We start from the raw sequence: 23,229 nt of genomic DNA on the forward strand, positions 1-23,229 counted from the left end.
GTCAATGCGGGTTATGTCGAGGGGGAGGGGGGATAAGGGGGTAGCTGTGTGAGAGGGGACGGGTTGAGAGGGTGTGTGAGTTGCGGCAATGTCCTTGCGAATTGTGTCAATCTTGTTTTTGAAGTGATTGGCAATCTCAAGGGCAGTGAGTGAGGTGCTGGGTGGAGGTGGAGGTGGGGGTGGAGAGAGTAGAGAGTTGAAGGCAGAGAAGAGTCGGCGAGGATTGGAGGAGAGGGCCTTGATGAGGGTCAAGAAGTAGGCCTGTTTGGCAGCATGGAGGGAGGAGGTGTAGGTGTGGAAGGCAGATTTGTAGCGGGTGAAGGCTTGTTGGGATTAGGTTTTGCGCCATAGTCGCTCCAGGGCACGACTTTGTCGTTTGAGGGTTTTGGTGTGATCAGTCTGCCAGGGCTGGAGCGGTCGGGGTCTGATGTTGCGTGTGGTTAAAGGCGCTAGTGAGTCAAGGGCTGTTGAGAGCACATTGTTGTAGGCGGTCAAAGCCAAGTCAGGGCAGGACAGGGGGAGGATGCGGTCGTGGAGTTGATCAGCTGCAGAGTGGAGGGAGGCAGGGTTAAGGTTGCGGAGGTTACGGCTGGTAGTAGTTGGACATTTGGAGGGGTAGGTGTTGGAGGACGAGGAGATAGAGAAGGTGATCAGGTTGTGGTCAGAGAGAGGGAAGGGGGTGTTAGTGAGGTTGTGGGGAGCGCAGCGGTTGGAGAAGACAAGGTCCAGGATATTTCCGTCGGAGTGGGTGGTGGATTGTATGCACTGTGCAAGTGCAAAGGAGGAGGTTAGGTGGAGGAGACGGGCTGTGTCTGGGTTGTCGAGGTTGACAGGGATGTTGAAATCCCCAAGGATGATGGTGGGTAGCTCAGAGGAGAGGAAGAAGGGTAGCCAGGAGGAGAAGTCATCCAGGAAGCAGGGTATGGATCCAGGAGGCCGGTATATCACAGCAATCTTCAGGCGGTTTGGGGAGAATAGTCGGACGCAGTGGGCCTCGAAGGAGGAGAAGGATAGGGAGGGGGGGTTTGGGAGGACTCGGAAGGTGCTCTGCGGTGACAGGAGCAGACCAACCCCACCACCTTTACGACCGTTAGGCCTGGGTGAGTGGGTCCAGGTGAGACCTCCGTAGGAGAGTGCAGCAGGGGAGGTAGAGTCAGTGGGCTGGATCCAGGTTTCCGTGATCGCTAGGAGGTTGAGGGAGCTGGAAACAAAGAGGTCGTGGATGGCGGTAAGCTTGTTGCACACCGATCGGGCGTTCAGGAGTGCACATGAAAACGGGGGGGAGATTTTAGGGAGCAGGGGGACAGATACTAAGTTGTGGGGGTTGCAGTAGGACGTGGAGGTGGGAGGGTGTTGAGCGGGTGAGGGAGGTGGAGGGTCAGGATTCGGGGAGATGTCCCCCGCGGCTAGGAGGAGGAGAAGGGTGAGAAAGGTGGCATGGGAGCGGGATGTGCAGGAGCATGAGAAACTACTAGTGAAGGTGTTGGGGTCAGTGGGAGAGCGGAGTAATAGGAGGAGGTGGTGGGTGCCATAGAGGGGCGAAGGAAGCAGTGAGGACACAATATACAATTGTTTGGGAGGGGCAGAGGGATATAGTGAATGGATTTTGGGAATAGAGGAGAGGAAAATGAGAAGGAGGAGTGGAAGAGGCATTTTGGGGAGGTGAAGAGAGCAATAGTAGGGAGATGATAGCAGTGAGGGGGGGATGTACAGGTTGTGGGGTGGAGCAGAGGGGTAAAGAAATGTGATTTGGGAACAGAGGATAGTAATATGATAAGGAGAAGAGGGGCGTATTATATAAAGGCACACAGAGTGGGTCTCAGGCATGTAAGAGGTTTCCCAGGGTGTTTGCTTGCAGTCTTCCAGCATGCAGCAGAGTTTCTTGCTGTTGTGTCTTCCTGCTGCTTAAGTTCTCCTGCTTTTGTTCAACTGCTGTGTTTAACTGCTTCTTCTATGCACTCCTTCTAAGCCGCACTCAATCTGAAGCAGCACCCCCATCAGAGACTGTGCCCCCCATCAGAGATCTCCCTCATGAGCTGATCTAAATTTGTAGGGAGATGCTCAAATGAGCATTCAACTCCACCCCAATTAGAAGCTGATAAGGATCACATGAATAGTGGGGGATGATTCTCAGGAAACGGACAACAATCGTAAAAAGGGTGCAGCTAGAGGTGAGCACTGGTCAACATACACAAATATAAATACACCATTTGTTCTGAATATAGCAGGAGTCAATGCGTTTTGGAGTTAAGAGTGGAGGTAGGAGAAAGGTGCATTTACCCAGGAGGAAGGCAGCAGGAGTCAATGCGTTTTGGAGTTAAGAGTGGAGGTAGGAGAAAGGTGCATTTACCTGTGAAAGTAGAGAAGGCATAATTAGATTGCTGTGTTTAGCTGCTTCTTCTATGCACTCCTTCTAAGCCGCACTCAATCTGACTATATCAATATAGTCAAACTCATCAAGTGCAAATGAATGTGAATAATATAAACAATAACAATAATGATGTAAAAGACATTTTACAAACATATTCTTAAAGGAATACTTGTATAGCAAACTGTTGCTGTGTTACTAAAAAGAAATATAGTGATATTAAATAAAGAAAGTCCAGTAGTGGCCATAGAGCAATGAAAAAGGTATCAGATCCTGGCAGTGTACTGATAGTGCTCAACACCCTTGTGAACATAGACCTGCTAACCTGAAGGCTATGACCACGTATTTAATCACTTCCTACCCATAGGATGTAGTTGTATGCCCGTGGGATTAGTGGGTATACCAGGGCCATGGTATCCTCTTCTTCTGTCGAGGATGCTCTTTCATACAATCTTACCAGCTAAATAGCTACCTGCTTCTGTTTTACATGTGGCAGAAGGGAGCCCCCCCCCCAAACTCTGTTTGATCAGATGCTTTTAAGAGCTGAGGAAAGATCTGGGATCTAATAAAAGAGTACCTGTCACTGCCCATGCTATAACAAGGGATGTTGTTTGTCCCTTATGATAGCAATAAAAGTGTTTTTAAAAAATGTAAAGAAGCAGTGTCAAAAAAAAAAAAAATTTAAAGCACCCCAGACCTCCTGTGTAACTCTAAACTGGTAACCTGTAAATGCATTTAAAGCATCGCCTATGAAGATTTTTACATACCAGAGTTTGTTGCCATTCCATGGTGTATGCAATTTTAAAGCATTGTATGTTGGGTATCTATTGACTCGGCATAACATCTTTTACATTTTACCAAAAATCCGATACTATGTTGTGTTTTTAGGCATTAAAATATATTTTTCCAAAAAAAAACTGTTTGAAAAAAACTGTTGGGCAAATATCGTGTGAAATTACAACACCTACAATTTTATTCTTTAGGGCCTTTGATTAAAAAATATATAATCTTTGGGAGTTCTAAACATTTTTCTAGCGAAAAAAAGCTGATTTTCACATGTAGGAGAGGAATGACAGAATTGGCACTTTAACATTCCATTTGAGTTGCAAATACAGATGCATGTCCTCAAGGAATACTGTCACCCATGGAACTTATGTATAGAGCTACTATGCCTTCATTTGGATTTACTACCTAAATTGCATATGTACATGTGTTCATAGATTACTGTTTGTGAAAACTAAATCTTGATATAGTTCATATGAATATTATTGAACAGGCAATATCTAACTTTCAAATGGCTATTTCTTCATTGCCTTATTCCTACATTACTGATGTATGGCATGCACACCGTGTATTTATATCTCTCCAGATGAAGAATACATTTTTGTCAACACATTAACACATTGACTTTAATATAATGTTTCCTGTTCGTACTGTACCATACACAGGCTCTTTAATCACTACAACTGGGCTATATACAATTACCTTCAGTGATCAGACTCTGGCAGAAAAGAAGGCTGCAGGGAGATCCCCCTATATACAGGGCTGTTGCTAGACTATTTTGAGCCCTAGGCAAGACCAGCTACTTGTGCCCCTTCCAAAAATATAAATAAATTAAGAAAAATGTTAAAACCGTAAAAAATATTATATCAGCAAAACCTGAAACTGCAAAATTTCTTTTACTTTGAAAAAATAAGTGCCATGAGATGCCACCAGCACCAATATTAAAGACAAAATCAGTGACACGGACAGACAGTGTCTGTGGCTGGCAGTGGAAAGGTGACAGTTGCAGTGAGTGGAGGCTGGAATTCCCCAGGCAGAGATAAAACGCTATGACAGCAGGCAGCTGAACTGAGTGATCCCACACAGTGACAGATCCGACACAACACACCACCACCAACACTGATACAGATCAGCAGGCACTAGAAGAGCAGGCTGTCTGATCGTAGTGATGTAATCACTCACATGACATTGCACATGTGATGGATGTCCGGCCAGCTGGGTCACACTCACACAGACACGAGACATCAGAGTCAGACATTACCTTTCTCCGCAGGCACAGCTCCGCCTCTGCTGATGAATGGGAAGAGGAAGGGCTGAAACGCCACAGTGATCAGCAGGTGCCAGCCGGCTTGCAGTAAGGGACTGAGTCTGAGAAGAACACTGGAAGGAGCTGCAGCTCAGCTCCTACGCTGGCCCCTGACACCCGGCATCTTCCTCTGTCCTTTCTTCCTCCCCTCTGCCACCCCACCTCTCAGCTGAAGGATCATTCATGACATTGTGGCATCCCACGCAGAGAGAGTGGCGGCCTGTGCTGTCTCTAGGTGCACCTAGGTGGTAGTGCACCCAAGTGACCACCTAGTTTGCCTAGTGGAAACACCGGCCCTGCCTATATAATCCTACTTCCAGCTAGCTTCAGTTTTTGTGCTAATGTCCTTTGTTGATGGATCTCTTATGTCTACTGAGAGAAGCTTATCTTCTTCTATGGAGCTTTCTCTATATCTTTCTCTCTGGATCTACTGATCAACTTCTGTTCAGCCACTGTCAATTTTTCTCTGCTTACTTTACCTGATCTGTTAGTATTTCAAGGGCTTTTGAACATCAGACATCTGTTAAAAGGCTGCCACCTAAGCATCTGTTCACACATTTTGTTACGTTCTACCAGGTGGATTGCTTTGACATGTCCCAATTTCAATGATTAAAAAGCCTGTGTCATGTACTATACAACTAAGAAAATAGGATTTTTGACGTATCAGTGAAATCCGTTTCCTGGAGTAAGGTATCGAAAACAGTTCCCTCCCCTTGATTTTTAAAGTGGAACTTCACTCTCTCAATCATCATTGACTATTTTTAATCCTCATGCTACTAGCATTAGTAAAGAGATAAGAAAGTATATCATATATACTTGTTTTAAACTTTTCTTGTTTTACATTTTTTCAGTTACTTTATGGTGTCCAGGTCTAGGCAGATTACATCATACATCCCAGATACCTTCAGGAGGGATGGAGGGGTTTTCTCAGCTAAGAACACCCTCCTCCCTGCTTGCATAAGCTAAGGGTAGATTGATTCCAGGTAGTAAATGCTACATGAATCACCTGCCCTTACTCAAGATGGCCACGGCCAGAAATGCTAGGAGGTGTTTTTCAAAGTAATTTCTAGGCAAAATAAAGCATAGAGACATGGATGGATGGGTGAGTTTGCTTTGAATATTAAAAATGAAATCGTGTTTTTGCTACTAAACAGAGGCTAGCAGAGAGTGGGAAGGGTTATAAAGGGTGAGGTCCCTAAATTTACTGCATATAACCCAGTAGAAATTATTAAAGTGGTTCTAAAGGCAAGGCATTTTTTAACCTTAATGTATTGACTGCATTAAGGTAAAAATGTCTCAGTTGTTGTACCGCCCCCTCACCTCCCTATATACTGAGTCCTATCTCAAACTAACGCTTTGCCCATCTGCAGCAGCTCTGGTCTGTTCTCCTCTCCTCACAGGATACAGAGGCAGCCATTGGCTCCTTCTACTGTCAATCAAATCATGTGAGGAGGGAACGGAGGGGGTGGGGGGTTGTTTAGGCGAGGCTGAGTCAATGTGCTGTGTGTGCAAATACAAAAGAAGATGAGCCAAGAGTGGTGGCGAGAGTCCCCAGAAGAGGAGGTTTGGGTGGAAAAGCAGTGAGACAGAGCAGGTAAGTATAACTTGTTTGTTATTTTAGAAAACAAACTTGAGCTCTTACAATTACTTTAAAGAGCCTGTGTCCTGTACTGTACTTTAGGAAATGGATTTTACTTATTTTTGCTATCTCGGGCATAGAGAATTCAACTGTGATATGGTTTCCTTTGTCCATATAATATCGGGTATCTAAGAATATAATAATTATTTATCGATGGTCTTATTGGATAGCCATACATTTTTTTATACCTTGATTATTTGTGCACATTGCTCAACTTGGGAAGGGGGGTGGGGGATTATGCTCAGTTGGATTCTTTGACAAAGTTATCATTTAATACAGGGGTCTGCAAACTGCGGCCCAAGGGCTGGATGTGGCAGCTTGTCTAGCCCTTGGGGCACTATTCTTCCCAATGATATGAAGCAGTATTCCTCCCACTGACAGCAACAATGCGGCGCTATTGATAACACTTATGTGGTATTATTCCTCCCATTAATACCAATGATGGGGCACTACTCTTCCTCCTACTGACCACTACCCCTGAGACCATGTTTATTCTCACTGATGCTGTGTCCAAAACATTTTCTCCCCCCGCTGGCCACACTCCTGCCCTCATAAAGTCTGAAGGACCATAAACCGGCCCTTTGTTTGAAAAGTTTGGAGACCCCTGATTTAATATATAAGATAACAATGTGTGTGTTTTTATGTCATATTTGACTCTTTGAGCCAATCACTAGTGATCACATCTGTTATGAATAGTTAACCCATTCATGATAGTTAAAAACTTTGCTGTTACAATTGTTTAAAAAATGTAATAAAAAATTATTTTAAAAATCTTTTTTGGGACTGTCACCAGTCAGTGTCCCTAATCACTGCCACATCAATCATGTGATGTACTGCACTGGTCACAGTATGTGAAAAAAAACCAAATGTTATTTAATTCATTTTCAAACAAAATTGTGACAAAAAATTTACAACTTTAAAAAACTCTCCATGCCTCAGACTGTCTGCTTTTCAATAAGGGGTCATCTGGGGGGAATTTGTATTGTCCTGACATTTTAGGACCACAAGAAATGAGGCCATCAGTACATCAGGGTCAAATATATATACCATAGTTTGAAGACACTATAACTTTCACACAAAGCAATTATCATTCACATATTGGGATTTTTTTTTCTACCAAAGACATGTAGCAGAACACATTTTGGTCTAAATTTATGACGAAATGTGATTTTATTGGATATGTTTTATAACAGAAAGTAGGAGATATATATTTTTTTCAAAATGTTTTTGGTTTATATTGCAAAAAAATAAGAAATCCAGTGGTGATCAAATATCACGAAAAGAAAGCTCTATGTGAAAAAAAATGATAAAAATTTCATTTGCGTACAGTATTGCGTGATCACGCAATTGCCAGTTAAAGTAGTGCAGTGCTGAATAGCAAAAAATGGCCTAGTCATGAAGGGGGTAAAACCCTTTGGAGCTCAAATGATTAAAATAAGAACAATTCCAGGATTCAGAATAACTTAGTCAATGAACAACTAATTTTGTTTTGCAAACTTTGCACAGGTATTAACCGCTTGCCCTCCCGAGGATTTACCCCCCTTCCTGACCAGGCCATTTTTTGCGTTACGGTGCTGCGTTACTTTAACTGACAATTGAACGGTCATGCAACGCTGCACCCAAATGAAATTTATATCTTTTTTTCCCACGAATTGAGCTTTCTTTTGGTGGTATTTGATAGCCTGTGTGCTTTTATTTTTTGCGCTATACATAAAAAAAAAGACAATTTTGAGAAAAAAAACTATATTTTTGATTATTTTCTATTAAACATGTTCGGTAAAAAAATGTAAAAATTCAAATTTCATAAATTTAGGACAAAATGTATTCTGCTACATGTCTTTGCTAAAAATAAAATCCCAATACGTGTAAATTAATTGGTTTACCTGAAAGTTATAGCGTTTAAAAAATCCCAGTATATATACCGCCATTTGTATTTTATTTTTACTAGTAATGGCTGCGATCAGTGACTTATAGCGGGACTTCGGGACTGTTGCAGACATTCTGACACTGGGGGGAACTGACTTGGTGTCACTAACATCCCCAGTGACACCAATACAGTGATCAGTGTTAAAAAAAAAAAAAAAAAAAAAAAAAGCAGTGACACTGTACTAATGGCACTGGGCAGGAAGGGGTTAACATGAGGGGCGATTAAAGGGTTAACTATGTGTAGGTTTTCGTAGGGGGCGGTGTCAGTGTGCTTCACTGTAATCACACTGCTCTGTGCCCAAGCCGACAGGGAGGACAACTGTTCATAAACAAAACAGTTCTCCTCCCCGTCGGAGATCTTCAGAAATCACCGGGTCCCGGCAAGTAATTACTGACTGGGACCCGGTGATTGACAGCTATGGCCGCGAATGGCGGCGCGGGTAGGGCGTGCCCCCTAACCGGAAATGCAAAATCACATATGTATATATATATGTGATTTTGCACACCCGTGCCGCCCTGTAGCAGTCAGAAAGCGGTTAAATTAGAAAGCTCACTCAGACTACCTTAATTTAAATTGTTAGCAATTTACTGTAGCCAGGTTCCAATGAATTCCTTGAAAGCTTTGTTGCGTTAGCGTTTTGATAGTTTGTTGCCATACTGAATGCCTGGCATAAATCTGAAATGCAGAGAGGTGCACATATACGGAGGGGCAAAAAAGTATTTAGTCAGCCACCAATTGTGCAAGTTCTCCCACTTAAAAAGATGAGAGACCCTGTAATTGGCATCATAGGTAGACCTCAACTATGAGAGACAAAATGAGAAAAAAAAATCCAGACAATCACATTGGCTGATCTGGAAAGAATTTATTTGCAAATTATGGTGGAAAATAAGTATTTGGTCACCTACAAACAAGCAAGATTTCTGGCTCTCACAGACCTGTACCTTCTTCTTTAAGAGGCTCCTCTGTCCTGCACTCATTACCTGTATCAATGGCACCTGTTTGAACTTGTTATCAGTATAAAAGACACCTGTCCACAACCTCAAACAGTCACACTCCAAACTCCACTATGGTGAAGACCGAAGAGCTGTCGAAGGACACCAGAAACAAACTTGTAGACCTGCACCAGGCTGGGAAGACTGAATCTGCAATAGGCAAGCAGCTTGGTGTGAACAAATCAACTGTGGGAGCAATAATTAGAAAATGGAAGACATACAAGACCACTGATAATCTCCCTCGAACTGGGGCTCCACACAAAATCTCACCCCGTGGGGTCAAAATGATCACAAGAACGGTGAGCAAAAATCCCAGGACCACACGGGGGGACCTAGTGAATGACCTGCAGAGAGCTGGGACCAACATAACAAAGGCTCCCATCAGTAACACACTACGCCGCCAGGGACTCAGATCCTGCAGTGCCAGGCGTGTCCCCCTGCTTAAGCCAGTACATGTCCGGGCCCGTCTGAAGTTTGCTACAGAGCATTTGGATGATCCAGAAGAGGATTGGGAGAATGTCATATGGTCAGATGAAACCAAAATAGAACTGTTTGGTAGAAACACAACTCATCATGTTTGGAGGAGAGAGAATGCTGAGTTGCATCCAAAGAACACCATACCTACTGTGAAGCATGGGGGTGGCAACATCATGCTTTGGGGCTGTTTCTCCGCAAAGGGACCAGGACGACTCATGCATGTACAGGACAGAATGAATGGGGCCATGTATCGTGAGATTTTGAGTGCAAACCTCCTTCCATCAGCAAGGGCATTGAAGATGAAACGTGGCTGGGTCTTCCAACGTGACAATGATCCCAAACATACCACCCGGGCAACGAAGGAATGGCTTCGTAAGAAGCATTTCAAGGTCCTGGAGTGGCCTAGCCAGTCTCCAGTTCTCAACCCCATAGAAAACCTTTGAAGGGAGTTGAAAGTCCATGTTGCTCAGCGACAGCCCCAAAACATCACTGCTCTAGAGGAGATCTGCATGGAGGAATGGGCCAACATACCAGCAACAGTGTGTGCCAACCTTGTGAAGACTTACAGGAAACGTTTGACCTCTGTCATTGCCAACAAAGGATATATAACAAAGTATTGAGATGAACTTTTGATATTGACCAAATACTTATTTTCCACCGTAATTTGCAAATAAATTCTTTCCAAATCAGCCAATGTGATTGTCTGGATTTTTTTTCTCAATTTGTCTCTCATAGTTGAGGTCTACCTATAATGCCAATTACTTGCCTTTCTCATCTTTTTAAGTGGGAGAACTTGCACAATTGGTGGCTGACTAAATACTTTTTTGCCCCACTGTAGGTGAACTGTCTTAAACTCTTTTTCAACCATGCATCTTGTGATGATGAAACCCCTGATAGACTGCTGGGGCCTGCACTTAGGCTAGGTTCACATATGTGCGGGTGGTGCGGCTGCGGATCCGCACGAAGATCACCACCTGCACAGAGGAATGCAGACCCACGGGCGGGTGCCATTAGTTCTAGTGGCATGCTGCCCGCACTGGAAAACGCAACCGTACTGGGAACCGAGGTTCCCGTGCGGGCTGCATTTTCAGAAGTGCACGGACTTCTTCCCTGAGTGTCACAGGGCACGGGACTCCATTCAAATGAATGGGCTCTCGTGCCCATGCAAAATGCGGCCCGTGTGGCTGCATAGAGTTGTGTTCAAAATAATAGCAGTCAGACATCACTAACCTGATCAATCACGGTTTTTGGTAGAAATGATATTTCTACATGGCAAATAATTTTCTAGCAGGTGTAGTGGAGTAATAGAAATCCAACAGACCCAACAGTCATGACAAGCATGCTGCTGATTCTGTGTAATTGAATCACTAATTGAAAGGGGCATGTTCAAAATAATAGCAGTGTGGAGTTCTCTTAGTGAGGTCATTCATTCTTTTTAAAACAGGTGGCAATTATTGCCCTTATTTAAGGAAGGAAGGCAGCAAATGTTGTACATGCTGGTTTCAGTGCATTTCTCTCTGAAATTCTGAGGAAAATGGGTCGTTCCAGACAATGTTCAGAAGAACAACGTACCTTGATTAAAAAGTTGATTGGAGAGGGGAAAACATATAAAGAAGTGCAGAAAATGATAGGCTGCTCAGCTAAAATGATCGCAAATGCTTTAAAATGGCAACCAAAACCTGAAAGACGAGGAAGAAAGCAAAAAACTACCATTCGAATGAATAGAAGAATAGCCAAAATGGCAAGGACTCAGCCAACACTCAGCTCCAGGAAGATCAAAGAAGGTCTAAAGTTACCTGTGAGTACTGTTACAATTAGAAGACGTCTATGTGAAGCCAAGCTATCTGCAAGAAGCCCCCGCAAAGTCCCACTGTTGAAAAAAAGACATGTGTTGAAGAGGTTACAATTTGCCAAAGAGCACATTGACTGGCCTAAAGAGAAATGGCGCAACATTTTGTGGACTGATGAAAGTAAGATTGTTCTTTTTGGGTCGGAGACAGTTTGTCAGACGACCCCCATACATTGAATTCAAGCCACAGTACACTGTGAAGACAGTGAAGCATGGTTGCGCAGGCATCATGATATGGGGATGGTTCTCATACTACGGTGTTGGGCCTATTTATCGCATACCAGGGATCATGGATCAGTTTGAATACATCAGAATACTTGAAGAGGTCATGCTGCCTTATGCTGAAGAGGAAATGCCCTTGAAATGGGTGTTCCAACAAGACAACGACCCCAAACACACCAGTAAACGTGCAACATCTTGGTTCCAGACCAACAAGATTAATGTTATGGAGTGGCCAACCCAATCCCCGGATCTTAATCCAATAGGAAACTTGTGCGGTGACATCAAAAATGCAGTTTCTGAGGCAAAACCAAGAAATAGAGAAGAACTGTGGAATGTAGTCCAATCATCCTGGGCTGGAATACCTATTCACAGGTGCCAGAAGTTGGTTGACTCCATGCAACACAGATATACAGCAGTTCTCACAAACAGTGCTCATACAACTAAATATTAATTGATTCAAAGGAAAGCAAAATCTTCAAACATTTTTCAGTTTATATAGTGAATTTTTGAGTTTACAAACACTGCTATTTTTTTGAACAGTCTAATATTCACTTTTCGTCAATTTTTTTTAGAGGAACAACACAAATTTGATATATTTTTCTTCATGATTTGATTTGGAATATAATGTGTAGTGTTCCCAATACATTTGTGTGTATGGAAATAAAAGCTATTAGAAGGATTTTGAGCTTTATTCACTTTTTTCAACACACTGCTATTATTTTGAACACGACTGTATCTGTGAACCAGGGGTTAGTCCTATCTGGAAACTGCATTGCAACTGTGCCGCTTAGTCTAGAACACATCATATCTTGTGAGTGGACAGTATCACATCTCTTCTCCTCCTAGTAGGAAGCTTAATGCTTTTTAACATATATTTGCCTTTTCTTTACTCCCCTGTGACTTCTTTCAGTGTATGGAGTGGAAGGAAATGCCTAATGCTTTCAGATATAGAGATGTAACTCCATGTGACAACATTGGACCAATCAACGCTTCTACACAGGAAATACATAGCCCCCTGTAAGGTACAACGCTGATAACTTGTAGCATAATCTCAACTTTCATTCACTCTCAGGGCTATAGGGAGTAGTGGGGGAGTTAAAGAAAGTTAAGCATATGCTATTGAGGAGTGTTAAGCAAAATGCACCTGTTTCTTTTCCCTGCATGGGCAAAGCATGGTTCACTTTAGGTGCTGATCCCACCACACCATCCTGCTGCTGTAGTTTACCTGGTGTATGTAAGCATACATTTAAATGATCATTGAAATGCTTCCCATGGAATGTATTTAAATTGCAACTCGTGTATACCTAAAATGTCATCTTGGATTGCTGCTTATCCGTGGTAATAGAGCAAGGTCCAGTGGCCTGATGGTAGTAACCAATAGCTCTTTTAATAAAGTCACATCTGGGTTAGCTTGTTAACAGAAGCTTAAAAGTGCAGACCTGCCTGCTTATACAGTCAACCATTGCTAATATTTCTGTTTGATACCAGTTTCAGGAGTACCAGTCTTGTGTTCATGCTCTTGTCTCATAATAGCAAACACTATTGTCATCCAAAGTACGCAGGTAATTATATCTGTAATGTTAGCAGTTGCTGCTTAATAACCTGCTTCTGTTTAGTTTGCACACCATAATTACTGAAGTCCTGATGGAATTATTTCCCATATTATCTTATTTGGATTTATAACCTAAAAAATGACCTGATGCATAGTGTGATTTTATTTAAACCCCAGTCCTATGACTCTGCCATTTTGTTATTAATGAGAGTATTTATCATTGTCTTATTAAATACGATGCAATAACGGTGCCATCTTTTCGAGCTAGTTTCATTTGCCCATGTTTTCTTTGTTGGGCCAAATGAATGAAATTAGAATAAACAATCTCTAAGTCATTTGTAATCATTGGCTGATTAATGGAGTTTGGTTTCACAGCCATTATTCATTCACTAGCACCTGATATCTTTTCCATAAACAAATTATGTTTGGTCAAATTATGAAATTAAATGAAGCATTTGATGAGTTTATGATTGACCCTTCCAGCTCAGTAGCCATTAGTCAATGTCGCTGCCGTACTTAACCGCTTGACAAATGCGCTGTCCAAAGAAGCACATGGATTTATTATGATTTCTGATTAATGCGTACTGTTAGGCAAACTAGATTCTAATCATTTCTTGACTCTCGTTTTAGCAGTCGAGGAAGAATTTCATCGCTGATGAAATACATTTGTGTCTCTGTAGATTTAAAGATGATTATAAAATGCTGACTGGATAAATCCTGTGATGTTCCAAAGGATTTTACCAAGAGCATATTTTATTTAATACCAGCCAGATCTGGTTTCATCTTGTCCCCTCTGCGCCTGTTATTATTTGTAAATTGCTGCGAACAATTAAGGAGATGAGGGGCTCTGATAGGCTGCCCATTTTGTCTAGGTCATTTCATTTAATTATTTTAAGTTTACTGTGCTTTAGAAGTCAATTTTTTCCCACAGGTAGTGGTTTATTTAATTAGGTGGTATGATGTGCACAATGTGGTAAATAAGTACAGTAGCTGATATGAGTCTTGATACTCTTGAGTCCAGTACAGGAAAAGGTGTGATTGTACAAAGTTTTTGATAACAATCCTGCACAGATCATGCACAAGTTCAGTATTTGTTATTCTAATTTTTCTATTTTAAAGCGTATAGCTAAAGCCAAAACAAGCATTTAATCTGTTGCAATTTACTTATTCCTAAAATGTAAAGGCTACATTGTTTAGTCTTTTTGCCTCTATTTTCAACTGGACAGTAATACACGTCCTGTCCTAGGATGGCTGTAGTCGGTTTCACGATATAGCAAATAGCCACCCTTGGACAGGATTGTCCACCTGTGGGGAGACTAGTAGATTTAGATGGACTTTACATGAGTGACAAACAAATTAAAACCTAACTCCAGCTCACACTTTAACACTTGAACAGTTACAGCAACAGTTTTTTCCTTCTGAGAAAGGTTAACATTCCTCTAAGTGATAAAATGTATGTCACATCCCTCTAATTGCTACTTTTGATGGACAGCTTAGTCTGCTAAAGGAAGTTTAACAGACTTATAGCAGTATCAACTGGTAATACATGATGTGACGGGGGACTCAAAAAAACAGACACAGTAATTTTAATATTATAGGCAGAGCACATCATATATGCTTATACTTCTACTTTAAGGATCCCAAAACCCCTAATAGGGATGTGCTTCACTTCCAGTATAACACATGTATGTTGATATGACACTAAACCAAGATATTCTTGTGTGAAAGATGACACACGCTGAAATCCAGTTTTTCACAAAGTGTAGGGCATGTACCACTGGTGGCTGGTATCTGCAGTGTAGGTAGTCCAGGTACTGTATATGTCACCAATAATATTTCCAAGATAACGAAGTGTGAGCTACCAGTTTTAGGCACTAGAGGAAGTATTTAGTTTTAAAGAGCAATACAGACGGCAAGTATAAAAAAAACAAAAAACAAACAATGAGCCCTTAATCTTATCTAATAAATGCTACAGCTCTGCTAAAATAAAAAGTTAACTCCAGCTACCTTAATTTGAGTTCCACTGAAGTCAAAATGTAGAAAACAGATAGCACGGTCACTTAATTGCACTTCCTGAGGGCTCTGCTGCTTACCTTCCACTCTCCCTGCTTCACAAGTCAAGCTCAAACATCACCATATTGGGTTGCTGGGAGGAACCTCATCGATATTTTGATATTTTTCTTACATTGAGCATTTGTTAGAGGCAGCATGGAGCCTACAGTGGGTGTGATTGTGAATTTCTCTGCTGCACTACGAACAAGAATTTCCAGGTCTGCACATAGAGACATTACTGCAAAGTCTGTGAGAAAATCCATGAGTTCAAAGTTTTCTTTTCTTTTGTTTGGAGTATTCACTTAGGCAGCAAGGGACACATTTTTGACATTGTGGACTGGTCGTATTGAGTTTATTTTGGAAAGAACTATAGTGTAGTATGTGCTCATTGGAGAGTGACACTCTTGTAGGCCACAATTCTTGATAGAGGAAAGGACTAGACACAAGAAATCCTCAGCAAGGCATATAACTTTACAGTCAAGTTCCTGGTTATGATCATGTTGAAACCTACAGCGTTAGTGTGTTGTAATAAGGTAGCATTCATTAGCATAGGTGGATTTTCTACAAAGGTTCTGAGGGTAGAATGTGACCAACACTATCCTAATCTAAAAGGTGATGAAAATCTATGAATGGAAAATCACAAACTGATAGTAAAAACACCCAGAGCGCACTTGGATAGTAAAGATTGCTATAACATTTATTAAAGGTAATATTAAAAAAACTACTCACAATTGTGATTATTATGTAAACTTCAAGTACAATCATAGGAAAAGCTGATACTGCACCCAATACTTAATAGCACAGGTACAGTATGTTCCAAAACAATCAGTGGGATCATGCCACAAATTGTAGTCTACAAGCCATCAAAACCTCTCAGGGCATAGGTGTGCATCCTCTGCTGACACCTTTCAAGGGCTATGTCTCCTTCCTGAGCACTACGAAAGGGCCATGGAACTTGAGGTTAGTCAGCTGAAGATGCACACTGGTGTCCTGAGAGGTGTTGGTGGCTTGTGGATTGAAAATTGTTGCTTAAACCCCAGTGAGGAAGGTGACATTGTTGGTGGCTTGTGGGTAAAGGCTATGGCATATTTCCAGTGTTTTGTTGTTGGACTTAACCATACTTTTAAGCATTGGATGCAGTATGAGGGGATTTGTGGCAGCAGTAATTTTTTTTTTTTTTAATATATTAATTCTAATGCATGTTATAGATAACATCACTATTGCAAAGCACTTTTTTAATATATCCTTTTGGCTCAATTGAGACCAGAAGCAGCAAGGATAAGCTCCCATTCGCACCTGGACATTTTTTCAGCTTGTTTCCCTACACCTGACTACTCTCAAAATGCAGAATTCCATTATTTCTGATTGTCCCTTTTCACATTTGTATACTTAGTCACCCTACTTTCAAAAAAGTGCATGACATTTTTTTGCATATGTTGTTGATCATCTGTTATACAGAATAATTCATGCCTTATCAGAGAGTAAGAGCATTAGACCTAGTAACAAATTATATTCAATTTAAAATATGGTGTTATACAGTATATTTAATTTCTTGTTTTACATTGGAATACAAAATATTCATGCAGACATTTATAAAGGAGTCATGTATGTGTCACACAATAGAATAATTGTAGAACAAATGAAAAGTATATGTTGCTTTTAGCAACCACTGACATGTAAGCTTTAGATTTCTAGCTTATACTGCAAAAAAATAGGAAACAAAATTTACTTTGCATTGGGTTAGTAGTTAACTTAGAAGCATGCACCCGCACTTGCTTGGTTGTCAAACTGGGAGCAGTGGCTGTTTCCCAATTGACATGAATGGGATTGCCTGCACGGGGATGCACAGAACACGTGTATCCCCATGCAGGCAGCATGGCTTTCATTCAGGCATACTCAAAAATATGCCCATGTGAATGAGGCCTAACTGTTGATTGACTCAAAACTTTTGCAGGAAGTCTATTCCAAACATCAACCTCTGCTTTGGTAAAGTAATACTTTCACTTTCGGTAAGTTTTTATTGAAGTTTTATAGGATACATAGTATACCCTGTACAAATATATAAAACTATCCAACATCTGTAAGTCATCGGGGACAATAAAAAGGTGATTAGAATAGAAATCAATGAATATGGCAAGTTGCATACTGAATTTACAATAATAATTCGTAAAGTAATTATTTCTAAGATTAATTTTTCACTTTCCTCCTGCTGGTTTGAAATTCTGTTCTGTGTTCTTGATCTTAGCTCCATATTGAACATACCATCCTCCTGACCTTTATTCATACTCTTAGTATATTTAAAGCATAAGTTCACCTTTCATAACATGTTACACCCATAACTGTCACATTTTTAAAAACCGTGGCCATGCGGGGTGTTGCCCGCCCTGGCCACGTCACTCATTTGCAGGCCTCTCTCAGTGTTAGCGGCTGTTAGCTTGTAGTTCTCAATGAGCTACCACGGCCATGATAGTTCATTTATTCTTCCTGTCCTATCTGCTTGCTTGTACATCAAGAAAGGGCCAGCAGATATACTGACAGATCTGCAGGACAAGCTTTACAGGCTCCTGCAGACAAAAATAACAAATGTGCATTTTTTTACCTGCAAAAAAAAAGTGCATTTATTATTTCTACTAAAAGGTGAACTTATCCTTTAAAGATTTCAGTCATGTCTCCACTTTCCCTTCTTTCGTCAAGACTGTACATTTTAACATCCTGAAATCTCGCTGTTCTGTTCTCTCCCTCAGACCTTTCAACATTTTTGTTGTCCGTCTCTGGACCCATTCTGTCTTATCAATATATTTTTGTAGATGGGGTCTCCAGAACTGGGCACAGTATTCTAAATTAGGTCTAAAGATCTATATAGGGGAATCTGGGTCTCGTTCCTGTATCACTTTGACCCCTCCAGTGTTACATCCTTGAATTCTTTTCACTTTTCCCACTGCATGGACACACGGTTTACTCAAATAGTGCTAACTCTGTAATGAGCATATGAATAACCAATGCATAGACATAAATATAAAAATGCAAAGCTTCCTAAATGTGCACTTGTGCCTCAGTCATCCATTTCACCAGTGCTAAAAACATCAAATAGTCCCAAATAGTGCTAGCCCTGTAATGTGCATATCAATAACCAGTGCACAGACATAAATATAAACATGCAAAGCGTCATTTTTGCATGTTTATATTTGTCTATGCATTGGCTATAATAAAAAAAAAAAGTTTAGAATCACTTTAAGCTTTCGCTTTAGTTTCACAAGCTCTATGCAGCTTGAAGCGACATTTGAAGAAAATGAGTGTTAGTCTAAACAAGTGAGTTTAACAAAAAATAAAAGAATGTTTATTGGGTTAATAAGAGAAGATTCACACATATGCGGTGCAGATTGAAGCTGAGGTTTCACAGCTAATTGACACAGTAGTTGTTCAGCGGGTCAGGTCAACATCAGGTCCAGGTCAATATCTTATCCTGTTCACATGTATGCGGTTTAGAAACTGTTCCCATAGAAGTAAGTAGCCAGTAATCCGCACCTGAACCGGGCTGTACTGCTCAGAAATACGACAGCATCTTTTTTTCAATCTACACTAAATCCTCACTGCTAAACATTTATGGGACAAATATAGATCTATACTCAAAAAAGGTTAAAAAAAAAAGCAAAAAATAAAAAAGAGAGAGTATCTGTTGGTCCTTTTTCTGCCTTCACTCTTCTATGCATCTGTGAATGAGTGCATGTAGACAGGAAGTGGCTTAAAGAGGCTGGAGATCAGCAGTGTTAAGGGGTGCAAAAAAAAAGAAAAAATATTTATGATGCACTGTCTGTAGCAAATTAAATGCAATCCAGTTGGAATTTAGATCTACTTTAAAGGGGTTGGTGCAGGCTACAACATGTTTTTTTTCTGCAGGTTATGCTCTTGACCTATTTGAGCTGTAGTTCGGTAAAGCCTAGAGCAAACTACTGAGTGTGTCATCTATGCAGAGGCAATACATTTAGAATATTAATAAAAAAAAACTTCAATTACTAAGCACTTTTCTGCTTTATTTATGCAGTCATGTGATGTTAATGGTATCTTTACAACCTCTTTAACTTTTTGATTCTTTGATAGACCTCCTTAATAATTGCATTTGATTCGCCCTTGGCAAACAAAACCTCATTTGGTCACTATAATAAGTATTTACTATTTAGATAACAGGCAGTACAGTTGATGTGAATGAGATTTTCTTGGGAAAATGTAAACTGATTGAATTACTGTTATAATGGACTGCAAAAGCGTGTAATAACACTTTATGGGTGATTCACTTATAATGTATAGTTTATTCATTCTCCTATGCATGTAGAAACACATGTCATTCTTGTTTTTAATATTCATTGATGTAGCCATGGATGTAAATGCAGGATAAACAGTTTATGGTTGCATTAAGGAAGAGCTTTATAGTTCTAGTTATGTATTTTATTAGACTTTTACTTTGGTATCCAAAAAAAAATCATTTTTAAAGGGTTAGTTCACCTTTACCAAAAACTGCTTATACAGATATGGGGCACTTGTTGATATAAGGAAACTTTACAGTTTTGACCCAAATTTAATAATGTCTTTGCTATATGTGTAGGCGATTCATTTACCACCTGAAGCTTGGCTGAAAAACTCTCAGAGATAGCATCATCATGTCCTGTCATGCAACACCTCTGCATGCGTTCTTTCTACCTTGTCACAGTAGCTCAGAGGCACTGATGCTGTAGGGTTGCTAGTGGACCACACAAGGGGTGGTTCACTCCTCTGATGATGGGGGTGAGCAGTAACAGCTGGAAGTGTCTTAGCAAGTCCTAGCAACAAGGCAGGATAGGATGATGCCATCTCTGGGAGTTTTTGCGCCAGGCTTCAGAAGGTACATAAATGGCCTACACATATAACAAGAGCATTATCCAACTTTGGTCAAAACTGCACAGTTTGTGTTTATCTACAGGCGCCCCTTATAGCATGGGCAGTTTTTTGGTAAAAATGAAGTAACCCTTTAAATATGCTATGGATTTTGCACTAATTTAAAGGGCAGATGTTCAAGTTGTGCTTTAATGAATGCAGTTACCCTTCTGAGTGCAGCCTAACTGGTCTGATAATCAACTTTGCAACCAATTCAGTAATCTTCCGTGTGCAGCCACATTGGGCACTGCACATCCTTGCTTCAGGAAACAGCCTTGCTGGGTCCCCTTCAGCCTACACATGAGCGCCAGCAAGGACATTTCGTTGAAGTAAGGCAGTGCCACAAAGTGAAGATTGCTGAATTAAGGACGAAGGTGAGTATCAGGCCAGGTGGGCAGTGCTAAGGGAGGTGGCTGTATTTATTAAAGGACAACATATGCCAAAGGTACAGTTGTCCTTTAAAGAGTAAGTCTGCTAAGAGCTGATATCTTAATTTTGGGTGGATTATTGGTTTGATCATTCAGTTAGCATCAGGTTGGGGAGGTGCCGGTTTTCCCTAATGGGCAAGTTTGCTTGGACTTAACACTTAAAATAGTATTAATCTCAAAAAAAAAAATTTAATATATTGCAGCTTTTCAATCCCTAAATGTGTTGACTGCACTCATTTTTCTTTTTTAGGGTTTCTTTTCATTTGATGAACCTCCATTGCTGGACAACAGCTTTGTAAATTTGGGGAGAGGGTAGTGTTAAATGGACTAACAAGTACTTGACTAATTAAGGAAGAGATAATCCTCCTGCTCTTTACAGCCAAGGAAACTATTATCTTAGTCTGTGTTTGGTTTGCACATGTAATCAGTAATGACACCAGCCATATGATGTTGTGACAGTTCTGTTGGAAGGCCTATATAACTGTTTTGGGTAACAGGTAAATTAATGGGCTTAGTTCAGCTTTAAACTCCCCAATATATGCCTTTCCTTCAACAGTCCCTCCTTGCTTCCCAACACTTACCTGGCTTCTTCTGGGTGCCAGGCTGTGGCTGTCTTGATTGGCCAGCCCAGGATGACATCACTTATGTGCATACAGTCATCCTAGCACACAGGCGTTGTGCCAAATTTTACACTGAGCTGCCTTTATACATCTCAGTGTACATTCCAAAGAGGACGGCAAGCAGGCAGGTAGGTTTCTCCTACTGCAAAAGAAACATTGCATCTTCTGCAATAGCAACCTGCTTGCAGTTGTTGAAAGTGGGACTTTCCTCTTCAAAATGTAATTTAACCTAAAACCTGAAAAAACTTTATATGCTGTTTTGTATTGTAGACATAAGGTCTTTAGTATTATCACATTTGTTTTGCGTATAGTAGTAAAAACCTGGTTCATCCTTCCTCTGGTTGGTGCTGCCTCCTGACCTCTGTCCTTGATGCAGCCTGAGGTCCTATGGATCTCCTGTTGCCACCATTACTATACATGCTTTGGTGGAAGTGAACAGGCAAGCTATTCATTTCTCATTTTTCCCACTGTAGACAGCGCACATGACTCTACAGTCATATTAGTGGACCTATACACAGTTCTGAGTGACCCCTCCCTCCCTCCTCCTCCATGGAATGTGTTTCTAGTACTGGGGCATGGAACTAACAGACACTGTGACCCCTACCTCCTTCCTCCTCCACCTTCCACCATATTCCTAGGTATCGGGGGAGGGGGTGGGGGGAGTGAAACTAAGAGACACGGCTAAAAGCTCCTCCCACATATCTTTCCATGCAGACAGGAACCAGCAGGGAAAGATCATGTTATTCAGCTACTTTTTTTTTTTTTTATGATAACCAGAAGCATTATGTATATACATTTTTATAAGGATCAATTGCAGTTAAACAATCTGTATTAATATCACTTTTAAGCCACACTCCAGCTAACAATTGTTAATTAACCACAACATCTAGGAATTGCACTATATATACTGTGTATTTTGTTTTAAGGTTTAATAGTGCTTTGAGTTTTATTTCAGTCTTAAAGGTTAATTCCATCTTTCTGAGCATGTTTCATAGTACACCCATATTTAGGGTCAGAATCAGCAGATTCCAATTCTCATACCACACTTACAGGAGTCGGGGTAGTTCTCACTGCCAGTTCCTGTCAAGTTTGAAATTGGCACAGTTGAGTGTGGCTCCACCCATACAACCTTATTATTCATTCACAGACAGGTGTGAGTGAAAAACTACAAATTCAATTTTCCACTGCCACAGTGCATCATAGTTCTCAATGGAACACATGTAAAGTGACATCACCACGTCCATAGTCTATTGACACTTTTGCAACCAATGGTACCAATGTACGGAACCAGCAGCTGCAGAGTCTGCAGGAGCCTGTGCATGGATTATACAATCCTCTAATCGCAGGCTCTTTTGTTAAAAAAAAAAAATAAATAATAATAATAAATGAATAAATGCAGTTTTTTAAATTTTTTAAAGGAAGATAGGTGCATTTACAGGCGTACCTCGGTTTACGAATTTAATGCGTTCTCCGGGACATTTCGTATTGCAAAACAATTGTAAACCAAACGTGGTTTCCCATAGGAATGCATTGACAACCAATTAATCCGTTCTGGAGGTCAGAAAAAAGTAAAAAAAAAGTCGCTGTCACTAATAGGAAAATGCTGGTTTTTAAATGTAATTACCAGCTTAGTTACCGAGTTAAAAGAAGCAATGTTTCCTTTTAGTTTGTTTCCCAAGATAAAAGAAACAAAGTATCCTTTAGCTGCGGAGAAAGTGAAAGCTAATTCTGTGAGCTATAGTGAAGAAAAAAAAGCCGACAATTGCATTTAAAAATTGGCACCAGCATACACTTCGTATTACGAAATTTTTTTTTAAAAAATTTGTAAACCGAGGCATTATTTTCATATCATTGTCAAAGTCTACAATCAAGAGAAGACTTCACGAGAACAAATACAGAGGGTTCACCACAAGGAGCAAACCATTCATAAGCCTGAAGAATAGAAAAGCCAGATTAGACTTTTCAAAAATAAATCTAAAAGAAAAAGCCAGACCAGTTCTGGAAAAGCATTCTTTGGACTGATGAAACTAAGATAAATCTGTACCAGAATGATGGGAAGAAAAAAGTGTGAAGAAGGCTTGGAACAGCTCATGATCCAAAGCACAT

At 40.7% G+C, this 23,229-nt stretch overlaps 1 protein-coding gene across 3 annotated transcripts in view; it reads left to right on the forward strand.

Annotated features, from left to right (window-relative positions):
* The window catches only part of RSRC1 (arginine and serine rich coiled-coil 1), a 451,267-nt gene that overhangs the window by 267,244 nt on the left and 160,794 nt on the right, over window positions 1-23,229 (forward strand). The gene's annotated exons all lie outside the window — the stretch shown is intronic.

Source organism: Staurois parvus, unplaced genomic scaffold (genome assembly GCF_062004578.1).
Source record: "Staurois parvus isolate SC_StPar_1 unplaced genomic scaffold, SC_StPar_1.0 ptg000155l, whole genome shotgun sequence".
In the NCBI taxonomy this organism is placed as follows: Eukaryota; Metazoa; Chordata; class Amphibia; order Anura; family Ranidae; genus Staurois; species Staurois parvus.